Here is a 25,032-nt window from a genome sequence, read left to right as displayed (position 1 = left end):
CCAATATTTAGTTCCTTACCAAGTACAACCATTTGGTCTTCTTAAAATATATCTCAAGTCTCTTTTCTCCTCTGCTCTCGTCCCCGCCTCAGTTCAGACTGCCTGAATTACTGACAGCCTCTTGCCTGATCTTTCCACCTCTGGTCTTCAACAAAAAGAAACACTGTTACTGAACCAGGTAACTGAACCACATCTGTTTGCCTGATGCAGGGCAAACCAGTGCTGAGACCCTGAGGTCTGCAGCAGAGAAAGCAATTATTTACAGGCAGCCAAGCAGGGAGACGGGAGAACAAATCTCAAATTGGCCTCCCTGAAGGGATAGGCTTAGGATATTTATGGGGTAAAGAAACAGCGTGGCGGGACTTCCTGGTGGTCCAGTGGCTAAGACTTCATGATCCCAATGCAGAGGACCAAGGTGCAATTCCTGGTTGGGGAACTAGATTCTGCATGCCACAGCTAAGACCCAGGGCAGTCAAATAAATAGACATTAAAAAAGAGAAGCAGGGTGATTTGAAGCTTCAGGAAAGGTTACTGACATTGATAGGTCATTCAATGGACACTTGTGCAGGCCCAGGTGAATGTTCAGTGGTCTCAACTAGTTTGAGCTGGGCAAAACTAGCCCCGTGTCCTGAGTAACAAGCAACTATTACTACATCGACCCCTTAGCTGAAGTGCTGACTATAGGGGGCAGTTAGAGGAGTTGTATGATATATTTTCTAGGCTGTGAAGCTGGGAGGGTATGCAGTTTGCAGGAACAATTAAAGCACTCTTGGTCAGTGAAAGCAAGTTACAGGTTATTATTACTCATTAATATACAGATTATAGTTCAAGGAATCTAACTAATGACTGCCCCCTATTTGACTTCACTGGGTTGAGCTTCAAAATGAAAATTTGCTCATGGCATTCTGCTGCTTTAAATTCTTCCTTTTTTCACTGTTGCTCTGAGATAAACTCCAGAATGCCTGAGCGAGGCACGGTCTTCCTGCAGCTCCCACTGTCACACAGATTGAGCTCCTTCCAACAAAGGTGATGTGCTTCCTTGTATTTCACCTGCTGCCTGCTCTACCATCAGTTACTTTGACCCCTTGTTCCTCTCCTCCCCTCTGCCAGCTTTTTACAACTGCTGGTTTTCAGACCAGCTCTAGCGTGGACTTCCTGAAGCAATTCCTGGGCCACCACACAGGTGCGGTGCTAGCCTGTCCCTGCTTTTCCTTCCCCAGTTCTCTCCTAGCATCCTCTGCTGGGATTCTTCTCATAAGTGTTGCCATGTGTTAATACATATGTCTCTACCACCAGATTACATGTGTTTTTTTGGAATGTCTACTTAGGGATAGGCCCTGGGCTGGATATTTATTAAACATTGTATCATTCAATCAACACAGCAGTCTTTTTTGTTTTGTTTTTGGGTGCTTAGTGGGGCAGACAGGATCTTAGTTCCCCAACCAGGGATCAAACTCACCTGCACTGGATCTTCCAGCTCCCTGCATTGGAAGCACAGAGTTTTCATTACTGGACTGTCAGGGATGTCTGAATCATATGTTCTTTGAAGGGACAGACTTGCCTGTTCTTCTTGCATCCCCAGGATCTAACTGGAACCTGCCATGCAGTGAGAGGAATCCAACTGATATGAAATGAAATGACTAGGAGCAATTGGGTGCTGCTGTCAGCAAAGAAGAATGGACTGTAGCCATTTAGTGGCGCAAGACAGAGACTGCATTTGCAGTTTTTCGAAGAGTTCTTCTTTTCATGTATTTATCACGAGTGTCACATTATTCATTAACTGTTCTGATAGGAGATATCTTCACAGATGGAAAACCTGCTTCTTTTTTTTCATAGGTATTTACACAGGGAATATGCAGTCTTGGTCAGTTCCCAGATTGGGTGAAAGCTGTGATATCAGCACCATAGTGATCCAAAGGGTTTTAAAAAGCAAGTTTGTACCCACATTTGAATAGAAACTGATGCAGGTTCAAAAAGTCCTCAAGAAAATAGGGCTTGCCCGCCTGCTCCGGTAGTTCCCAGGCCCTAGGGATTGCTCCAAACTACTTTCTGCAAGCCAGTCTATACTGGGGCTCTTTACTGATGCCCAGGGATGAAGCCTCATCCAAAGGCCATGGTCACAGCACAGCTTTGAAAGCTATACAACTGAACACTCAATGATCAAGGAGACAGAAGGAAATGAATAAAGGAGTCCAGGGCCTGGAGGAGGGGAGAAGAGCTTTATGCCTGTTGCTGTTGCTCTAGGTCACCCCACCAGCGGCTGTGGGGGCGCCAGAGGTTGGAAGAGCTAAAGACAGGGGACCAGATCTTCAGCAACAGTTGTGCAGAGGAGACGAGAGTTCTTCAACAGCAACAGCAACGGGAACTTCCAGTACAGAATCTGAGTCAGAGACGTGCCATGTGACACACAATCAGGCAAGTATATTTGGTATGCCTGGGTTTCTGTGTATGGATTATCCACCTGGGAAGCAGGGGAAACGATGAGCATGAAATGTTGGATGAAAGGTTTGAATCTGACAAAAGGCAGAGGACTTCACAGAGCAGATGTGCCTGGGAGTGGGGCAGTGACCAGCCAGGTAGAGTCTAGCCTACTGGAGCACAGCCCCTGCTCTGATCCACATGGATCCTCAGGACTCACCCTTCTCCCTTGCCCTGTGTGTTGAAACCAACCCATACTGCACGTGTTGTTACATGTTTCCATGATACCTGCAATATCTTTGGGAGGAGATCACCTCTTCTTGTTTTACCATCTGAGCCACCAGGGAAGCATTCTTTTTGATTAATGAACACACAGTTCTGGAACTGCTTAGTCAATCAGTTATCTTCATTATGTGCAAAATGAAGCAAAATGTAATATAGCAGTCTGTGTTAATTTGTACTCTGTGGGACTGGGAGAGTTTACCTGGGAAGGGAAGGGAAGAGGCACAGAGTCCCTAAATGTAGGGAGAGAGATGTGGCCAGAGGAATCACCAAAAAAGGGCTCTGTACTTATCAGACCTGCTCAGTGAAGGACTTTGACACCTAAAAACTGGATATTAGGCCTCCCCTAAATCCCAAAGAAAGGCAATGCCAAAGAATGCTCAAACTACTTCACAACTGCACTCATCTCACACACTAGTAAAGTAATGCTCAAAATTCTCCAAGCCAGGCTTCAGTAATATGTGAACTGTGAACTTCCTGATGTTCAAGCTGGCTTTAGAAAAGGCAGAGGAACCAGAGACCAAATTGCCAACATCCACTGGATCATCAAAAAAGCAAGAGAGTTCCAGAAAAACATCTATTTCTGCTTTATTGACTATGCCAAAGCCTTTGAATGTATGGATCACAATAAACTGTGGGAAATTCTGAAAGAGATGGGAATACCAGACCACCTGACCTGCCTCTTGAGAAACCTACATGCAGGTCAGGAAGCAACAGTTAGAACTGGACATGGAACAACAGACTGGTTCCAAATAGGAAAAGGAGTACGTCAAGGCTGTATATTGTCATCCTGCTTATTTCACTTATATGCAGAGTACATCATGAGACACGCTGGGCTGGAAGAAACACAAGCTGGAATCAAGATTGCCGGGAGAAATATCAATAACCTCAGATATGCAGATGACACCACCCTTATGGCAGAAAGTGAAGAGGAACTAAAAAGCCTCTTGATGAAAGTGAAAGAGGACAGTGAAAAAGTTGGCTTAAAGCTCAACATTCAGAAAACTAAGATCATAGCATCTGTTCCCATCACTTCATGGCAAATAGATGGGGAAACAGTGGAAACAGTGTCAGACTTTCTTTTCGGGGGCTCCAAAATCACTGCAGATGGTGATTGCAGCCATGAAATTAAAAGACGCTTACTCCTTGGAAGAAAAGTTACGACCAACCTAGATAGCATATTCAAAAGCAGAGACATTACTTTGCCAACAAAGGTCCATCTAGTCATGGCTATGGTTTTTCCAGTGGTCATGGATGTGAGAGTTGGACTGTGAAGAAGGCTGAGTGCCGAAGAATTGATGCTTTTGAACTGTGGTGTTGGCGAAGACTCTTGAGAGTCCCTTTAACTGCAAGGAGATCCAACCAGTCCATTCTAAGGGAGATCAGTCCTGGGTGTTCATTGGAAGGACTGATGCTGAAGCTGAAACTCCAATACTTTGGCTACCTCATGCGAAGAGTTGACTCATTGGAAAAGACCCTAATGCTGGGAGGGATTGGGGACAGGAGGAGAAGGGGACAACAGAGGATAGGATGGCTGGATGGCATCACTGACTTGATGGACATGAGTTTGAGTGAACTCCGGGAGTTGGTGATGAACAGGGAGGCCTGGCGTGCTGCGATTCATGGGGTCTCAAAGAGTAGGACACGACTGAGTGACTGACCTGAACTGAACTGAAACACCCAGTATCAGAGAAGGCAATGGCAACCCACTCCACTACTCTTGCCTGGAAAATCCCAATGATGGAGGAGCCTGGTAGGCTGCAGTCTATGGGTTCGCTAAGAGTCAGACACGACTGAGCGACTTCACTTTCACTTTTCACTTTCATGCACTGGAGAAGGAAATGGCCACCCACTCCGGTGTTCTTGCCTGGAGAATCCCAGGGATGGAGGAGCCTGGTGGGCTGCCATCGATGGGGCTGCACAGAGTCTGACACGACTAAAGCAACTTAGCAGCAGCAAACACCCAGTATAAAGCTGATCCTCTTTTAATTGCTGGGGCTCTGAAAAAGATTGGGGTGTGGGGGTCTGTCCAAACACAAAAAGTACAGGGCAGGCACAAGCTTTACAGGCTCTCCGCATAACCTCCTGCCACTTCCAAAAGCTTAAGCAGAATCATATTTTACAGTTTTTATCAGATTTTTACAAGGCTCTAGGCAGAACAGATAATAGATTACTTTTACAAATTCAGTCTCAAGGGTTTTTGGATATACCCACAGCCATGCAACTCTGAGTGCATGACAGCACTGAGACTTGAACCCAGGTCTCACTCTTAATTTAAGGCTTCTAAAATTCCAGGAATCCTGGCATAATTTCTGTTAATTTACTGTTTCTTTTAGAAATACTTAATGAATATAATCACCAGAAAGTGATCTATCAAAAGACAAACAGAGGCATATTCAGGCAACATAAGAGTCCAATGACAGTTCTCAACAATGTCTCATTTTAACAATTTACCAGCAAAAATGGGCTAGTCAGAATTTAATATATATGCATTAGATATATACAGAATGCTTTTCTAATGAAAACACTGGTATCCCAAACCTGTCACTGATAGTCTGTTCATGTATCTTGTTGCTATTTCAAATGTCATTAATAGCAATTATACTATCACTGACTGCTGTTAACTGGAGCATTTGCTCAATATAAGTTGGCAAGGCCCTGTAACATGCCAGTCAAAGGAATTCAGGTTCTGGTAACAGAGCAGTAGCCACACATGGCCTGTGTTCTCACCACTCTGTCACTTTCATGTAACTTACAATAAAAACAATGGTATTTTTACGATGTTAGAACGTAATCTGCCATTAGAACCTTAGAGCAGCAAGATGCTATTTGACTGCTTAAATAGGCATTTCTAATTCCTGCACATCATTTGACTTGCCCTTTCCTAGGGGACTACAAAGAAATAGAAGCATTTACTCCTACCTTGGATGTTTTCCATTTATCTCATCCCCTACCATCCTAATGCTCACTAGCTTAAATCTTTTGTTCTCCAGCTTCCCTGGTGGCTTAGAGGGTAAAGTGTCCGCCTGCAATGCGGGAGACCTGGGTTCAATCCCTGAGTCAGGAAGATCCCCTGGAGAAGGCAATGGCACCCCACTCCAGTACTCTTGCCTGGAAAATCCCATGGATGGAGGAGCCTGGGAGGCTGCAGTCCATGGGGTCGCACAGAGTCGGACACGACTGAGCAACTTCACTTTCACTTTCTTATAAATGCTGATCTCAGGCTTTTCTACTTACTAGTTTGTTGTCCCCAAATTTTCACTTGGCTGCATCCTTACCACTCAGGTCTCAGATCAAATGTTACTTTCATAGGCCTTCCCTAATCACCCTAGTCTAAAACAGCTCCCTTCATGGTCTTAACTATCACCACACCTAGATTAGTTTTTCCCAGTATTTGAAATATACTAGTAATGCATAATTCATCATCACCTTCCTTGCCCCATTAGAAAGTAGATCCCAAAAGGGCAGGAGACCTGTTTCATTGCTGTAGTTCCACCCCCAACATAGTTGTGTTTGATTTTTTTTCCCATTTTTAAGAATTTTTTTTTTTTAGCTGAATGGCAAGCGGGATCTTACTTCCCTGACCAGGGATTTAACCCATGTCCCCTGCAATGGAAGCATGGAGTCCTAACCACTGGACCTCCAGGGAATTCCCCCAACATAGATTTCAATATTGGTTGAGTGAATGAAGAAATGGCTGGGAAACCTGATGTGTGTGCTCAGTCACTTCAGTCGTGTCCTATTCTTTGCGACCCTATGGACTGTAGCCCACCAGGCTCCTCTGTCCATGGCAATTCTCCAGGCAAGAATACCGGAGCGAGTTGCAATGCCCTCCTCCAGTGATCTTCCCAACACAGGGATCCATCCCATGTCTCTTATGTCTCCTGCACTGGCAGGCAGGTTCTTTTCCACTAACTATACCTGGGAAGCCCAACCTACCAGTCAATCCACAATGGCAGAAAGCCCTGCCTTTTATCTTTGCCATTAAGGTGGCCTACACTTCATGCAGGTTGACCGGTCCCTACTCTATACGGTCAGAGTCTCAGATCCTGATCCACTGGCACTGAGGTGTTGGGGATACTGTCATTCTCTCCTCCCTGGTCCCCCACTGCCCCAGCCCAAGCTGGGAGGTTGGACAGGGGAATAGGGATTTGTTGGGCAGGGGTCAGAGGACTCCCTGGTGCCCTATCCCCAGTCAGTCCTAGTTCCTGACACCATGAAGGACTTTCGCATCATACTGGATGAGGGTGAGCTGCATTAGAGGGCACAGGGGTGGCATCTGCTGGAGGAGGCAACAGATGACAAGATCACCGAAGCTGGAGTGAAAGTTACTCTGGATGGAATGGGCAACTCACAGCAACCTAGGGGCCAGACTCAAGAGGCTAGCAAACTTACGATAGAAGGGACTCAAGTCCCTGTGATCTGGAGGATGTATGTGTCACTCATCTGCGAATCGCAGCTTCTTCCTTTCTGTGCAGCTGAGATTTGATCTAACTAAAGGGGAGGGAGTGAGAGGAAGCTCAGTGAAAAATACTCGAGCAAAGGTTTGTTGTTTTTGTTTTTGGTTAATCTATTATAGAAGTTTCCAAACAATCAAAAGCAGACTATCGGAATGCAATGAATCCCTGTGTACCCAACACCCAGCTTCAGTATTTAACAAACGGCCAATCTTTCTTTGTTAACATGAATCCCAATCAACTCCCATATTTCCCAAAGGTGACTCAGGGCTTTCTGGAGACATACCATAGACTCCTCTGCCAGGACCTCACTAAAAAGCAAAAGAGAAGTCAGCTACAGAAGCCACTGTCTGCAGTCTAAAAGCAGTATTTACAGAAACCAAAACTAGTTTCTCAGTGTGGTCAAGCATAAAAAAAATTGGAAACAGCATTCAACTTAACTCATCTTTAACTACTTCCCTATCCTTCCCCCTCCAACAAAACAACACTGGCAAAGCAAAGTATCATGTTATACTGTGGAAATTCAATATTTTGAATAACACTCAGAATCTGAACTTCAATGATTCGACCTACAGCAGTATAATACAGAATTTTAAATGCTTTTCTTAAAGAAAACAATGACAAAAATGTCAGCGCCTATGAAACAGCAGGGAGTTTATTATGAATTTGATATTCTTTTTTTTCCCTTCCAGTTTTATTACACTATAATTGATATACGGCACTGTGTAAGTTTAAGGTATATAGCACAATGATTTGATTTATATACATCATGAAGTGTATCACATGTTTAGTAAACATCCATCATCTCATATAGGTAAAAAAATATTAAAGAAACAAAAAATTACTTTTCTTATGACGAGAACTCAGTATTAATCTCTTAACAATTTTCATAAATAACATACAGTCATGCTATGTTTATCATGTTGTATGCCACTGCTACTGCTAAGTCACTTCAGTCGTGTCCGACTCTGTGCGGCCCCATAGACGGCAGCCTACCAGGGTCCCCCGTCCCTGGGATTCTCCAGGCAAGAACACTGGAGTGGGTTGCCATTGCCTTCTCCAATGCATGAAAGTGAAAAGTGAAAGTGAAGTCACTCAGTCGTGTCCGATTTTGAGACCCCATGGACTGCAGCCTACCAGGCTCCTCCATCCATGGGATTTTCCAGGCAAGAGTACTGGAGTGGGTTGCCGTTGCCTTCTCCATCATGTTGTATGTTATATTCTTATTACTTATTTATCTTAAAACTAATTAATCTGGACTTCCCTGGTGGTCCAGTGGTTAAGAATCTGGCTGCCAATACAGGGGACATGGGGTCAGTCCCTGCTCTGGGAGGACTGCACATGCCATGGGGCAACTAAGTCTGTCCACCACAACTACTGAGCCCATGCGCCCTGGAGTCCATGCTTTGCAAGAGCCCGTGCTTTTCAAGAGAAGCCACTGCAGTGAGAAGTCTGTACACTGCAACTAGAGAGTAGCTCCCACCCACTGCAACTAGAGAAACCCCGCAAAGCAACGAAGACCAAGGGCAGCCAAAAATAAATTAAGAATCAAATTAAACAACTTCCAAAACTGACATAATACCTTTTGACTGCCTTCATCCAATTCTCCTTTCTCCCCACCCCAGACTCTGGTAAGCTAAAACCCTAATCTGTTTTCCTATGAGTTTGTTTTTGAAATATAATTGACTCATAACACTATGTTAATTCTTGCTACAGAACATAGTGAATATTTGTGAACATATTTCTATATATTTCAAACTGATCACCAGAATAAGTCTAGCTACAATATTTCACCATACAAAGGTATTACATAATTATTGACATTCTATACACTGTCCCTTTCATACCTGTAACTCATTTATTTTGTAACTGGAAGTTTGTGTTTTTCTTTTTTTAAATTTGGCTGCGCTGGGTCTTAGTGCTGTGGGATCTTCATTGCAGCATGCAGGATCTTTCAGTTGTGGCATATGGGATCTCAGTTCCCCGACCAGGGATCAAACCCACATCCTCTGAATTGCAAGGCAGATTCTTAACCCCTGGAAGACCAGGGAAGTCCTTCGTTGTTCTATTTTTAATATTCTGAGGGATCCTCAACTTTTCCATGGTGGTTACTCCAATTTATATCCCCACCAACAATGCACAAGACTTCCCTTTTCCCAGTATCCTCACCAATACCTGTTATCTCTTGTCTTTAACAACAGCCATTCTGACAGTTGTGAGGTGATTATCTCATTGTGGTTTTGATTTTCATTTCCCATTTGATTGTGATGTTAAATAAGCATCTTTTCATGCGCCTGTTGACAATCTGTATGTCTTCCTCGGAAAAGTGTCTATTCAGGTCCTCTGTCCATTTTTCAGTCAGGTTGTTTTCTTAACATTGAGTTCTGTAAGTTCTTTGTATATTTTGGATATTAACCCCTGATCAGTGTTGGTGATATAGAAAAGCCAGGACCATCATATACTACTGGTTGGAGTGAATTAGTACACCACCTTGAGACTGTTGGCGGTATCTGCTAAAGTTAAACTCCGAATGTGTTTTGCTACCAGTCAGCCAGGAGGCCCAGAACAAGTTACTGAAGCTCTTCGTGTGCAATAGATGAGGCTAGAGGATCTCACTGGCCCCCTCTCTATTGCAGCATTTTCAGGGGTTCTGAATCACCAGCCTAGATCTACAGGATCATCAGTTTCTCCATAGTTTTAATATATTCATTTCCAAGACATTTTTTCCTAGCTAAGAAATCCCAACGTAAAGGCTGCCTGTCCTAGTCGAAGAAAAGCTTTTACACAAATACTAGCTGCTACCTATACCAGATGGCAATATCAATGTCCACATAATCAAGAGTGTTTAAAAGAATTTACTGAGATTTCCCTGGTGGCTCAGTGGCTAAGAATGTGCCTGCTGACCCAGAGCACATGGGTTCAATCCCTGCTCTGGGAAGATTTCACATGCTGTGGGGCAACTAGGCCGTGCGCCACTACCACTGAGCCCATGCTCTAGAGTCTGTGCTCCACAGAAAGAGAAATCATTGCAATGAGAAGCCCATGCATCACAACAAAGAGTAGCCCCCACTTACCACAAAAGAAAGTCTGTGTGAAGGAATAAGACCCAGGGCAGCCAAATATAAATAAATAAAACCGTATGGTTCTCATGATGCCTAAGTGCAATCATTATGCCAGAGAGTTAAGCAAGGGGCATTAACTCTCCCAGACTTCAAACAATACTGCAAAGCTACAGTAATCAAAACAGCATGGTACTGGCACAAAATTAGACATTGGGATAAATGAAACAGAATAGAGAGACCCAAAATAAACCCATACATCTATGGACAATTAATCTTCAACAAAGGAGGAAAAGTCAGTCTTCTTCAGTAAGTGGTGTTCAGAAACACCTCCTAGATATGTCACTGGGCAGTGTGCGTCACCCCACCTGTTCTGTCCCAATCACACCAAGATGCCCTCACATCTCCAAGGATGCTCGAGCCCCTGACAGTCAGGACCCACCATCTCTGGCTCTGGCCTGCCCAAACCACATTATCCCACCACCAGACATTTGGCCCCCACCCCCATACCGGGTACCCCCACTTCAGCCTGACCCCTCTGCCTGGAGGCTCTTCTGGCCCGAGCTCTAGACAGGTAAATCCACCCGCTCTTCCAAAGGGGTACCAAGCCCCCCTGCCCCATGCTAGGTGCTCACACCTTCCAGCCTGGGCTCCTCTGGGGCCAGAGTCACACTCAGGGTCTGATCCCCCCACACCCCCCATCAGCCCCCCTCCACTCCTCTCCTGACTCCACCCAGCTCTAGACAGGGATCAGAATGATGGAACAGAGCAGGCACTTGGGAAATACCTGTTGGATGGACTGCTGGATGGATGGATGGTTGGGTAGATGGACAGGTGCTAGACTGATGGATGGATGGATGGAAGGGTGGATAGATGGTTGGATGGATGGTTGAATGGATGTGTGGATGAGTGGATGGCTAGATGGATGAATGGCTGAGTGAGTAGAGGGGTGGATTGATGGACAGATGGATGGATGGTTGGATGGACAGACAGCTGGATGGATGGATAAGTGGATGGGTGGGTGGACAGATGGATGGATGAATGGATAGGTAGGTAGGTGGATGGATGGATGAGTGGATGGATAGATGAATGAATGGATGGTTGGATGGAGCCCCTGGCAAAGGGGCTCTGGGGTAACTAAAGAGAAGGCACCCACCCCAGCACTAGCACTGCAGAGACCTCACAGATGAGAGGGCTGGGAGGGAATGCTAGGGGCTGCCATTAAAGTGCCTGGCACCCCTTTTTTCATTATCAGACAAGTCATCTCATAATGGATGAAAGAGCAACACATGCAGAGTTAAGGCAGGGTCCCCAAAGCTGGGAGTAGGGTGAACATTGCCATATCCAGGAGCCCCCAGGGCAGCTCCCTCATTAAGTCAACGCAAGCGAGAGATGTCTCTGCCTCTTAAGAGGGGGTGGGAGTGGGAGGGGGCGGGGGGGGGGCGTGTCACAACCATTGAAGCTGCACCTTTCTCACTGCTGATTAAGCACTGACCAGCTTGTGATCAAGAAGAAAACTATTCCTTGAGGAAACACAATTAACTGACAAGCCAAAACTGTGAAAGTCCAAAGGAGACACACAATCAAGAGCTCTGTCTGGAGGGGCTCCTGCTCTGAAGAGTTGCAGCGCAGGGACATTCCCTCAAGAGCAGACGGCACCATCCACCCTGCCACACACCAGCTCCCTCCTGTCCGCCCCCTGAAGAGCAGGGAAAGGTCACAGGTAGAATCTTTGCTGCACACGGACACGGAAAAAGGCTCGTCCAGGCGGGGCTGAGGTCAGGACTGCCTCAGGGACTCACAATCGAGCAGTCAGGCCAGGTGGGCAGCATCAGAACTCACTCTCTAGCTAGAGATCCAAGGTAGCTCCTGGTGTGTAGGCCTGGCAGGCAAGCTGGGACACACACACACACAACACACGACTGACACTTAGCAGGCACTCTACTGTAACAGACCTTCATGCACATTATTTCTGGTCTTGCTCCATCCTCGCCATAGCGGCTGGCTGGCAAGAAGCAAAGAGCAGGCCTCAATGTGCCCCTCTCAGGAGGAGGCCCTTGCTGGCCAGCAGCTGCTGGGGGCTTCCTGGACCTCCTAATTCCCTACCCCATAGCTGTCACCGGCTCTGGGTGACAGGCACAGATATCAGAACACACAGCCCATCATCATGCTGGAAGACCCAAGAACACAAACGTTTCATTGGAGCAACGTGCACCCTTGCTGCCCAGCGGGGGTGGGGTGGGTGGGTTGAGAAATCCATCACTGCTAAACACAGGCATTGGCTCAGCAAACAGGTTTCCTAGTTTCCAAATAATTTCCAAAAATTTTTCCAAGACTTTGACAGACCAACCCGGGGAAAACTACACAACATTTCTTTTTCCAACTTTAAACTTTTCTTTTGTATTGGGGTATAGCTGATTAACAATGCTGTGATAGTTTCAGGTGAACAGCAGAGGACTCAGCCATACATATACATAAAAATCTCTCACAGTAAATGTTACAGGCTATTCAATTACAAACGCCAAAAATGAGTAAATTATCAGATGTGTTATTTGTGGGCCCCAAGAAGAAAGACCCATCACGAACAAAGAGCTACACAAGCTGAATATTGTAGAATACGTCCAGTCTACAACCACTGTCGACACCCAGCAACATCGATACACCACTGCTTTCTTTTAAAAATAGCTCTTTTGAGTGGAAAATTAGGTCTGGGATTAAATTTCTGTACCTGTGTTAAACCATATGCTAAGAGTCAACCATGTGAATTCACTTTGTTAGTATTTAATTATGCTTCCAGAGTTCAAAACCTGAGTTGGTCAATATGTCTGTCAAACAAATTAGGCAATTTTAAAATCTTTCCCCCCTTTCTTGGTAGAAAAACCCATTGAGGTTTGAGTATAAACTGCTTGAAATACCATTTTTAGTCACTAAAGTTTGTATTAAGGCAAAAAACTCCAGCTGTCATAAAATGTATCAAAACCAGAAAATGGCTGGGCTAACTTATTGGAGAAGGCGATGGCACCCCACTCCAGTACTCTTGCCTGGAAAGTCCCATGGATGGAGGAGCCTGGTGGGCTACAGTCCATGGGGTTGCTAAGAGTCTGATAAGACTGAGCAACTTCACTTTCACTTTTCACTTTCATGCACTGGAGAAGGAAATAGCAATCCACTCCAGTGTTCTTGCCTGGAAAATCCCAGAACGGAGGAGCCTGGTGGGCTGCCGTCTATGGGGCCGCACAGAGTCAGACACGACTGAAGTGACTTAGCAGCAACAACTTAGTAGTCATGAGTCTGAGCAAGCTCCGGGAGTTGGTGATAGACAGGGAAACCTGACATGGTACAGTCCATGGGGTCGCAAAGGGTCGGACACAACTGAGCAACTGAACTGAAAACTATTACATATTATACCAGAACACAAGAAATATGCCAAAGAATGTAAAACAAAACAGCTGTATACCCTAGTTTCTATAATATTTTCATCAAACTACAAATGGTTTAGCTTTGCTCCAATATATATTTACATTACAACTGTGCAAGAACTAAGAAGCATATGCTTCTATCATTTTATAACACAAAGCCTCCTTGTAAATTATAAATAAAAATTGCTTTAAAAAATCTAGTAATTTTTATTCCAACCACTGAAATGTAAAAAGTATTTCACTTGTTTATCCTTTATGGCAACCTTTACAAACTGAAATAAAAAAGAAAAAATTAACTTAGAAATACTGAAGAAAAAAAAAAAAAAGACTACCTGAGTACAGTTATCTTTCAAAGACAAGCTCTACACGGAAAGTCTTTAGTGGCCAAAATGAGCCTAATGAGCCTCTTGAAAAGAACATCATTTAAGCCTTTACACCACTTAAGTATTCAAAGTTATACTGCCGAACAGTCATAAAGTCACTTGTTGGGAGTTAGTCCAACAAATCTGAAGCACCATAAGCACAGAAGCTCACCCTAAACCTTGAAATCAATGGGCTAGATAAGCTTTCCAAGAATAGCTAACAAAGTTGTAGTTGTGCTTTCTCAAAGTCCAACTAGTTAAAAAGCTACAATGCAAAAACAAATTCAGTTAAAGAAAAATACTTATACCACGTTATTTTAAAAGTTCATTAGTTTACACAAGTCCGTAAGCTATTCTGCTGCAGATTATCAGCAACCAGCAAAGTGACAGATGAAAAACATGTTGTGTTCTTGTGGGCTGTCGTTTCAGTCGTGTCCGACTCTTTGTGACCCTATGGATCATAGCCGGGTAGGCTCCTCGGTCCATGGAATTCTCCAGACAAGAATACTGGAGTGGGTTGTCATGCAGTTCTCCAGGGGGTCTTCCCAACCCAGGGGTCGAACCACGTCTCTTATATCTCCTGCACTGGCAGGCAGGCTCTTTACCACTAGCACCACCTGGGAAGCTCCATGTTCTTAAAAGCAGCCAAACAAATTAAACTAAATTAATAGAGGAAGTCATTAACCATGAAAAAGTGATGACCATCTGGTTTGGGATTTTAAAAGTTTTTATCAGAGGCAAACCAAGAGAACCACATAGTTTAAGTTATTCCAATCCCTATTTAAAATTGTTACCCAGTATGTTTCTGCCACCAGAGCAGAAAAAGTTACCAGTTTAGTAGAGCCTGCCAGGAGCTGGCAACAACAGAAACAACTTTTAACGTCATAAACGATTGATAGGACTTAAAATGCATTTATAAACTGTATTGGTATTATACCATTAAGATATATGTACACACACATAAAGTTCTTGACTATCTCCATGAATCCAATTTCAGTCATTTTAGAACTTTAAAAACATACATCTATTATGTATTCAAAATAAGTAAAATGGTTAGCAACATTGACACTTTACAATTAAGGCTGTTTTTCACAGACAAAAACTATTCACCAAGAACACACATAGAAATTGCCTTTAACTCAATATTACACTGTTTATTATACCGCTTATTTTTTAAAAAAAAACTACAACTGTCAAATATAGTTGACATGTCTCAAATATCTGTGCTAAACGCTGACAGAAACAAAATACTAAGAATATTAAAGCATCATCCCATTTATCTCTGGCTAAATGTAAAATCAGTTTTTATTACCTAAACATAACATCAATACACAGAAAAGGAACCTTCCAAGATTCAAACTTTGTCAGATAATCCAACAAATAAAAGTTAAATGTACTCATTTTAAATGTTAGTTTTATCTTTAATGTAACTACTCAGTGCTTACTCAGCAAATTATCAGTCAGTCAGTTCAGTTGCTCAGTCCTGTCCGACTCCTTGTGACCCCATGGACTATAGCACACCAGGCTTTCCAGTCCATCACCAACTCCCAGAGCTTGCTCAAACTCATGTCCATCGAGTCTGTAAGGCCATCCAACCAACTCATCCTCTGTCGTCCCCTTCTCCTCCTGCCTTCAATCTTTCCCAGAATCAGGGTCTTTTTCAATGAGTCAGTTTTTTGCATCAGGTGACCAAAGTATTGGCGCTTCAGCATCAGTCCTTCCAATGAATGTTCAGGACTGATTTCCTTTAGGACTGACTGGTTTGATCTTGCAGTCCAAGGGAGTCTTCAGCAACACCGCAGTTTGAAAGCATGAATTATTCGGCACTCAGTTTTCTTTATAGTCCAACTCTTACATCCATACATGACTACTAGGAAAAACCATAGCTTGGACTAGATGGACCTTTGTTGACAAAGTAATGTCTCTGCTTTTGAATATGCTGTCTAGATTGGTCATAGCTTTTCTTCCAAGGAGCAAGCATCTTTTAATTTCATGGCTGCAGTCACCATCTGCAGTGATTTTGCAGCCCCTCAGAATAAAGTCTGTCACTGTTTCCATTGTTTCCCCATCTATTTGCCATGAAGTGATGGGCCTGGATGCCATGATCTTAGTTTTTTGAATGCTGAGTTTTAAGCCAACTTCTTCACTCTCCTCTTTCACTTTCATCAAGAGGCTCTTTAGCTCTTCTTCGTTTTCTGCCAGAAGGCTGGTGTCATCTGCGTATCTGAGGTTATTGAGATTTCTCCCGGCAATCTTGATTCCATGCTTAAATATGTTGTACCATTGTTTAACAAGAGAAACTTTGAAGTTTAAAAAAGAATCATGAAAAAAGCTTTCAGTTCAGTTCAGTCGCTCAGTCGTGTCAGACTCTTTGCAACCCCTTGAATCGCAGCACACCAGGCCTCCCTGTCCATCACCAACTCCCAGAGTTCAATCAGATTCATGTCCATCGAGTCAGTGATGCCATCCAGCCATCTCATCCTGGGTCATCCCCTTCTCCTCCTGCCCCCAATCCCTCCCAGCATCAGAGTCTTTTCCAATGAGTCAACTCTTCACATGAGGTGGCCAAAGTACTGGAGCTTCAGCTCCAGCATCATTCCTTCCGAAGAAATCCCAGGGCTGATCGCCTTCAGAATGGACTGGCTGGATCTCCTTGCAGTCCAAGGGGACTCTCAAGAGTCTTCTCCAACACCACAGTTCAAAAGCATCAATTCTTCGGTGCTCAGCCTTCTTTACAGTCTAACTCTCACATCCATACATGACCACAGGAAAAACCATAGCCTTGACTAGACGGACCTTAGTCAGCAAAGTAATGTCTCTGCTTTTGAATATGCTATCTAGGTTGGTCATAACTTTTCTTCCAAGGAGTAAGCGTCTTTTAATTTCATGGCTGCAGTCACCATCTGCAGTGATTTTGGAGCCCCAAAAAATAAAGTCTGACACTGTTTCCACTGGTTCCCCATCTATTGCCCATGAAGTAATGGGACCGGATGCCATGATCTTCGTTCTCTGAATGTTGAGCTTTAAGCCAACTTTTTCCGCTCTCCTCTTTCACTTTCATCAAGAGGCTTTTTAGTTCCTCTTCACTTTCTGCCATAAGGGTATCATCTGCATATCTGAGGTTATTGATATTTCTCCCGGCAATCTTGATTCCAGCTTGTGCTTCTTGCAGCCCAGCGTTTCTCACTGCTGCACTCAATACGCCAGCAAATTTGGAAAACTCAGCAGTGGCCACAGGACTGGAAAAGGTCAGTTTTCATTCCAATCCCAAAGAAAGGCAATGCCAAAGAATGCTCAAACTACCGCACAATTGCACTCCTCTCACATGCTAGTAAAGTAATGCTCAAAATTCTCCAAGCCAGGCTTCAGCAATACGTGAACTGTGAACTTGCTGATGTTCAAGCTGGTTTTCGAAAAGGCAGAGGAACCAGAGACCAAATTGCCAACATCCACTGGATCATCAAAAAAGCAAGAGAGTTCCAGAAAAACATCCTATTTCTGCTTTATTGACTATGCCAAAGCCTTTGACTGTGTGGATCACAAGAAACTGTGGAAAATTCTGAGAGAGATGGGAATACCAGACCACCTGACCTGCCTCTTGAGAAACCTATATGCAAGTCAGGAAGCAACAGTTAGAATTGGACATGGAACAACAGACTGGTTCCAAATAGGAAAAGGAGTACATCAAGGCTGTATATTGTCACCCTGCTTATTTAACTTATATGCATATTTTCACCATTACAGAAGCTCAATTCTTCTTCAGTGTTTTCATAAAATTGTTAGTTCCAAAAGAATATTCCTTTCTCCTTACGAGAAAGGAACTAACTTTGTGACCCCATGGGTTGCAGCACCGCCAGGCTTCCCTGTTCTTCACTGTTTCCTAGACTTTGCTCAAATTCATGTCCACTGAAGTCTGTGATGCTATCTAATCATCTCATCCTCTGCAGCCCTCGTCTCTAATTCACTGCTGCAGTAAGGATACCCCTTTACTCTATCTCCTCTCCCACTATCATTCCGCCAGTTTAGAGGTAAAGCATTTCCTCCAGAAAGCCATCCTTAACTATCCCAAATCTGCGTCATTTTCCTTTGATGTCCTACAGTGAGGATTAATTTTTTGTGCCATGGATCCTTCACAGTCTGGTTGTCTTTGGGCATTAACCCAGAATTTTTGTACAAACATGTAAAACAGTACTACAAAAGAAACCAACTGTATTGAAAGAGTTATAAAGGCATTTAGAATATCATGTGTTGTGGTATTCTATGAGCTCCTTAATTGCTACAACAAACATTTAGCTGCTGATCCAGGAACTACCACAATTCTGAAACAAGGAACAGCATACATTACACCTGAATGTATCTCCCACAGCTTTATGCTGGGATGTGAAAACATACAGCTAATACTGCTGTGGGAGGGTTGTTTTGCTTTTTTGTGGGGGAGGAAACCTAGTCATAACTGAACTACAAATTTTAGTTAGAAAAAAGAAAAAAAACTTTCTCCCGTCAAAGTTCAAGGGGTGTTCTGAATCATAAACACCCTACATCAAGAATCCTTGCTCTAAAACATCTGGTTTTAAAAAAGCTATCCACCGAAGTAGTCACATAGCTTCTCCGAGTGGGAGAAAGCAGGTATTAAGAGTCAGTTACAGGGAAAACAAACTTGGCAACCTCTTAAATATTCCATAGTTACAATACACTTGGGTTTTGTGTATACGACTAAAAGTAATTCTAACGCACACCAAAGTTTGAAAATCCCTACAATTTTTTGCAGACATCTTGACATCCATGGTAACTAACAATAATAATGAAGAATTTTAAAGTTGCTAGCCTTACAAAACTTTACTTCCACTCAAGTTTACTGTTAAGTCTCCATTTCAACGTAAATTAATAGATGGCAGTAATTGTGAAAATCACAGCGCTTGTCTTCCCCTGGAAATCAAGCTCTCTACAGTCAGCCTACACGTTGACCGGAGACAGTAAAACCTCAACTTTCAAATCACTGTTGATCAAATATTACCGCAATTAGCCAAACCACTACCGTACTTAAAAGGCTGACATCAAGGCAACGGGACTTCAAAATGAAAACATATTAAGGCAGTTTTCAGTTATTGTTTTACAATCCACAGCGCGCTGAGAGCGCGCTCACGTTCCCATAGGACCTTGGCACTCGGGTTTTCGGACGGCAAAAGGAAACCTTCGGGCGACACAAAGCCGAGTCGGACGCTCGCGCTTTTTTCTCCTGTCCCCACCCACCTCCCCGCCGGCCACTGCGGAAGAACGAGTTCCCGCTCCGAGGCGGGGGAAGAAGGAAGCACTCCTCTGCCCTAAAGCCGCGTGTGCGGCCGCGAGCCGGGAACCCAGGCGCCGGCGCCTGTGATGGGGCGGCCATCTTAAAACACAGTTCTCCCACCCCGAGGCGCAAAGCTCCTGCTCTCCGCGAGGTACCCCACCTCCCGGCTCCGGCTGCCCCGGAGCGCCAACCTTCGAACGCCCGCGCGGACGGGGGAGACGCGGACGGGGGAGCCCCGCACGGCGCCCGAAACAGCCGCCGCCGCCGCCACCCTGCAATAGGTTACCTTCTCCGCGCCCTCTTCCTCTCAACGGCAGTCACGGTACCAAGGCTGTGCCACGGAGCAAGGGCTCCCTCTACCACTGTAACGCCTGCCTAACGCGTCCGCCTCCCCAAATATTTTTAGCCTCACGACGCACAGAAATACCCCGCCGCGATGCGCTTCCTCCGCACAAAGTCCTGCCCACCGGGTCCCCAGGTCGCGACCCCCGCCATCCCGGCGCCGTTAGATGCCTTTCCCCAGGGGTTCAGACTCACCCTCCTGGAATTTAGTCTCCAGGTCCTGCTTCGGAGTCATTTGTAAGTGATTCGCTGCCGCCTCCCTCCTTCTCCCACCTGCCTCAACTACAGCCCTCTACTTTCTACCCCACCCAGCTTCGTGTCAGAGGCGCCATCAGGCACCGCCAACTTTACATATTAGGCTGGATTCGCCAACTTTACATACTAGGCTGGGTTTGCCACCGCCCGCAGAGCCCATCTCCGCAACCCAGGCAACTGCTGGTCCAGCCAACGGCTGCCCACCGCGCACGGGCCCTGCGCCCGCGCCAACCGGGGCAATCAGGCTTTGGTAGTTCCCACGCCCTTGAGGCGTACGGCGGGCGCGGCAGGGTCGGAGGCCTCCCCACTTCTCCACCCTTAATGCCAATGCCCAACCCCCACCCCCGCCCCCCCCCCAGGCGCCTGCGTTTTTCAGTTCAATTCCCTTCAGTCGCTCAGTCCTGTCCGACTCTGTGACCCCCACGGACTGCAGCACACCAGGCTTCCCAGTCCATCATCAACTCCCAGAGCTTGCTCAGACTCACGTCCATGGAGTCAGTGATGCCATCCAACCATCTCATCCTCTGTAGTCCCCTTCTCGTCCTGTCTTCAATGTTTCCCAGCATCGGGGTCTTTTCCAATGAGTCAGTTCTTTGCATCAGGTGGCAAAATCAGTCCTTCCATTGAATATTCAGGACTGATTTCCTTTAGGATGGACTGGTTGGATCTCCTTGCAGTCAAAGGGACTCTCAAGAGTCTTCTCCAACACCACAGTTCAAAAGCATCAGTTCTTCATTGCTCAGCTTTCTTTATATAGTCCAACTCTCACATCCATACATGTCTACTGGACAAACCACAGCTTTGACTATAAGGACTATTGTTGACAAAATAACATCTCTGCTTTTTAATATGCCGTCTAGGTTGGTCATAACTTTTCTTCCAAGGAGCAAGCGTCTTTTAATTTCATCTGCAGTGATTTTGAAGCCCAAGAAAAGAAAGTCTGTAACTGTTTCCATTGTCTCCCCATCTAGTTGCCATGAAGTGATGGGACTGGATGCCTTGATCTTCATGTTTTGAATGTTGAGTTTTAAGCCAGCTTTTCCACTCTCCTCTTTCACTTTCATTAGAGGCTCTTTAGTTCCTCTTCACTTTCTGCCAAAAGGGTGATATCAACTGGATATCTGAGGTTATTGATATTTCTCCCAGCAGTATCAATAACCTCAGATATGTGCAGATGACACCACCCTTATGGCAGAAAGTGAAGAGGAACTGAAAAGTCTCTTAATGAAAGTGAAAGAGGAGAATGAAAAACTTGACTTAAAGCTCAACATTCAGAAAACTAAGATCATGGCATCTTGTCCCATCACTTCATGGGAAATAGATTGGGAAACAGTGGAAACAGTGCCAGACTTTTTTTTTTTTTTTGGCTCCAAAATCACTGCAGATGGTGATTGCAGCCATGAAATTAAAAGACGCTTACTCCTTGGAAGGAAAGTTATGACCAACCTAGATAGCATATTCAAATGCAGAGATAGTACTTTGCCGAAAAAGGTCCATCTAGTCAAGGCTATGGTTTTTCCAGTGGTCATGTATGGATGTGAGAGTTGGACTGTGAAGAAAGCTGAGCACCGAAGAATTGATGCTTTTGAACTGTGGTGTTGGAGAAGACTCTTGAGAGTCCCTTGGACTGCAAGGAGATCCAACCAGTCCATCCTAAAGGAGATCAGTCCTGGGTGTTCATTGGAAGGACTGATGCTGAGGCTGAAACTCCACCTCATGCGAAGAGTTGACTCATTGGAAAAGACTCTGATGCTGGGAGGGATTTGGGACAGGAGGAGAAGGGGACGACAGAGGATGAGATGTCTGGATGGCATCACTGACTTGATGGACATGAGTTTGAGTGAACTCTGGGAGTTGGTGATGGACAGGGAGGCCTGGTGTGCTGCAATTCACGGGGTTGCAAAGAGTTGGACACGACTGAGCAACTAAACTGAACTGAATCTTAATTCCAGCTTGTGCTTCATCCAGCCCAGCATTTCACATGATGTACTCTGCATATAAGCCAAATAAGCAGGGTGACAATATACAGCCTTGACATACTCCTTTCCCAGTTTGGAACCAGTCCATTGTTCCATGTCTGGTTCTAACTGTTGCTTCTTAACCTGCATACAGATCTCAGGAGGCAGATAAGGTGGTCTGGTATTCCCATCTCTTGAAGAATTTTCCAGAGTATGTTATGATGTACACAGTCAAAGGCTTTGGCGTAATCAGTAAAACAGAAGTAGATGTTTTTTCTGGAATTATCTTGCTTTTTCGATGATCCAGCAGATGTTGGCAATTTGATCTCTGGTTCCTCTGCCTTTCCTAAATCCAGCTTGAACATCTGGAAATTCACGGTTCATGTACTGTTGAAGCCTAGCTTAGAGAATTTTGAGAATTACTTTGCTAGCTGTGAGATGAGTGCAATTGTTTGAACATTCTTTGGCATTGCCCTTCTTTGAGATTGAAATGAAAACTGACCTTTTCCAGTCCTGTGGCCACTGCTGAGTTTTCCAAGTTTTCTGGCATATTGAGTGCAGCATTTTCACAGCATCATCTTTTAGGATTTGAAATAGCTCAACTGGAATTCCATCACCTCCACTAACTTTGTTCATAATGATGCTTCCTAAGGCCCATTGACTTTGCATTCCAGGATGTCTGGCTCTAGGTGAGTTATCACACCATTGTGGTTATCTGTGTCATAAAGATCTTTTTAATGTAGCTCTTCTGTGTATTCTTGCCACCTTTGCTTAATATCTTTTGCTTCTGTTAGGTGCATACCATTTCTGTCCTTTATTGTGCCCATCTTTGCATGAAATGTTCCCTTGGTATCTCTAATTACAGCCTAGATTTGATTTTACATTATTGTCAGGGCGAGGGAAAGTGAGGCTTTGCCTAACCCAAACAAAAGTAGGGGAAAAGCCCAGTTGCAGAAGTCTATAGGCAATTTAGGACTGCAACGATGTGGGCTTGAGAATGGCCAGAGAGAAACAGCAGCTTCTGAAGCCCCTTGTCAATAGCATTTTGAACAGCTTCTGCACAGGTAAGCCTCAGGGCCAGCAATCTGGCCAGAAAGGGGGTAGGTCATGGAGTCTGCCTCTGCATGTGTCATCATTCAGCAAGCTCACTGCCATTTTATTTGGTGGGACTGATGGCCATCTGTGGGGTCCTGCGCCTCCCTTCACCAGGGTCCTGCGGAAATGGGATGAAGTGGGTGACACTGGGCAGGCTGAGAGGTCGACCTCTGGCTTTTTGAGATAATGGAGCTCTGCCCGCCACTGAAAGAGGCAACTGTGAATAACACTACATGATACCGATGTTGGGGTTCTGTACCTGTCTTACTTGTACAATTTTTTGTCACTTAATTGTTATTAGGTGACAGTTAGGTGCTGTTATTGAATATACATGAGTCCACCTGCAATGCAGGACAAGCGCCACCCACAGGTTCGCTCCTTGGGTGGGGAATATCCCCTGGAGAAGGAAATGGCAACCCACTCCAGTATCCTTGCCTGGAGAATTCCATGGACAGAGGAGCCTGATGGGCTGCAGACCATGGGGTCACAAAGAGTCAGACACGACTGAGAGACTGAGCACAGAATTTAAGGGATTTTCTCCTGTCGTTCACCTGTTCAAAAAATCCTTAGTTTGCTCAGCTGCAAAATGGGAAGAATAAGACTACCTTCCCATCGATTTCCTGTGAGAATTGTATAGACAGGCTGAATGATGAACTGATGCTCAAAAAACGGTTAAAGAGAACACATCTCAAAGTCCTTACCTTGGTGTTTGAAGTCCAAACAGCTGCCAACTGTCCCTCCAGGCTTTATTCTTGTCCTCACAGCTTTCTAAACCCTCTTGTGAACAGGCTATGCACCCCATGAATTCCAGACCCCTCTTCATTTATCTGACTACAGTTTTTCCTTCAACTTTCCCTTAATACAACCCCTTCTCTGACCACAGAAACCCACAAAGAACCCTCACTCCCTTTTTCTGCATAGCATCTATACAAAGAAAGAGGCAGGGGCCTCCTGGCGACCCTACCACCACAGCAAAACTCTGAGGTACATGTCTTGTTTTAACATTTTGAATACAAAATATTTTAAAATCATTGAAAAAATGAAAGTTGCTCAGTCATGTCCAGCTTTTTGCGAACCCATGGATTATACATTTCATGGATTTCTCCAGGCCAGAATATTGGAGTGGGTAGCTGTTCCCTTCTCCAGGGCATCTTCCCAACCCAGGGAAGAACCCAGGTCTCCTGCATTTCAGGTGGATTCGTAAACATTAAACACCTCCCTATTCCCCTTCTGCCCCTGGTAACCACCATTCTACTTTTTAAATATTTATTTATTTGGCTGTACCTGGGGCTTCCCTGGTGGTTCAGTGGTAAAGAACCCGCCTGCAATGCAGGAGACCTGAATTCAATCCCTGGGTTGGGAAGAGCCCCTGGAGAAGTAAATGGCAACGCACTCCAGGATTCTTGCCTGGAGAATTCCATGGATAGAGGAGTCTGGCAGGCTACAGTCCATAGGGTCACAAAGAGTTGGACATGACTGAGCGACTAAAACCATCACAACCTATCTGGCTGTGCCAGGTCTTAGTCGAGGAACACAAGATCTTCCATCTTTGTTTTGGCGTGTCAGATCTAGTTCCCTGACCGGGGGTTGAACCCAGGCCCCCTGCATTGTCAGCATGTAGTCTTAGCCACTGGACCACCAGGGAAGTCCCCCTGCTTCCATCTTTTGATTCCTGTGAATCATGCTGCTCTGAATGTGGTGTACAGATATCCAGTCAATTCTCTACTTTCAGTTCCTTTGGGTGTCTTTGCAGAAACGGAATTGCTGGATCACATGGTAATTCTATGTGTAATCTTTGGAGGAAGTTCCTTTGGAACTTTAGCCTCTATTGTAAGTCACCTCCATAGTGCTGGCCTCTGTTTCTTCTTCTACAAAATATGAGACGGAGGGGAAAGATGAAATGAGAGGGGAGGCTGAGATAAGGCAGGGCTTAAGGAGGTCTAAGAAGCTCAGAAATTCGTGAACACCTGGGAAAGTGAAGTGAAAGTGCTAGTCGTTCAGTCATGTCCAATTCTTTGTGGATTGTATCCCACCAGGACCCTCTGTCCATGGGATTTTCCAGACAAGAATAATGGAGTGGGTTGCCATTTCCTCCTCC

The 25,032-nt window shown here is 44.9% G+C and overlaps 1 long non-coding RNA gene across 2 annotated transcripts in view; it reads right to left on the bottom strand.

The window, feature by feature from the left end:
* LOC102178490 overlaps positions 1 to 20,112 on the bottom strand; it is a 33,843-nt gene extending 13,731 nt beyond the window's left edge. Inside the window, exon 1 of one of the 2 annotated variants that reach the window (XR_001919926.1) lies at positions 19,822 to 20,112. This is a non-coding gene — a long non-coding RNA (uncharacterized LOC102178490). Of the gene's footprint in view, positions 1 to 19,570; positions 19,720 to 19,821 lie in introns of those variants that run through there. The other variant, XR_001919925.1, reaches the window with a different exon arrangement.

The sequence above is a fragment of the Capra hircus genome, chromosome 21, assembly GCF_001704415.2.
Source record: "Capra hircus breed San Clemente chromosome 21, ASM170441v1, whole genome shotgun sequence".
NCBI classification, from domain to species: Eukaryota; Metazoa; Chordata; class Mammalia; order Artiodactyla; family Bovidae; genus Capra; species Capra hircus.
The sequence above is the reverse complement of the archived record's forward strand: the minus strand, read 5'-3'. Positions and strand labels throughout refer to the sequence as shown.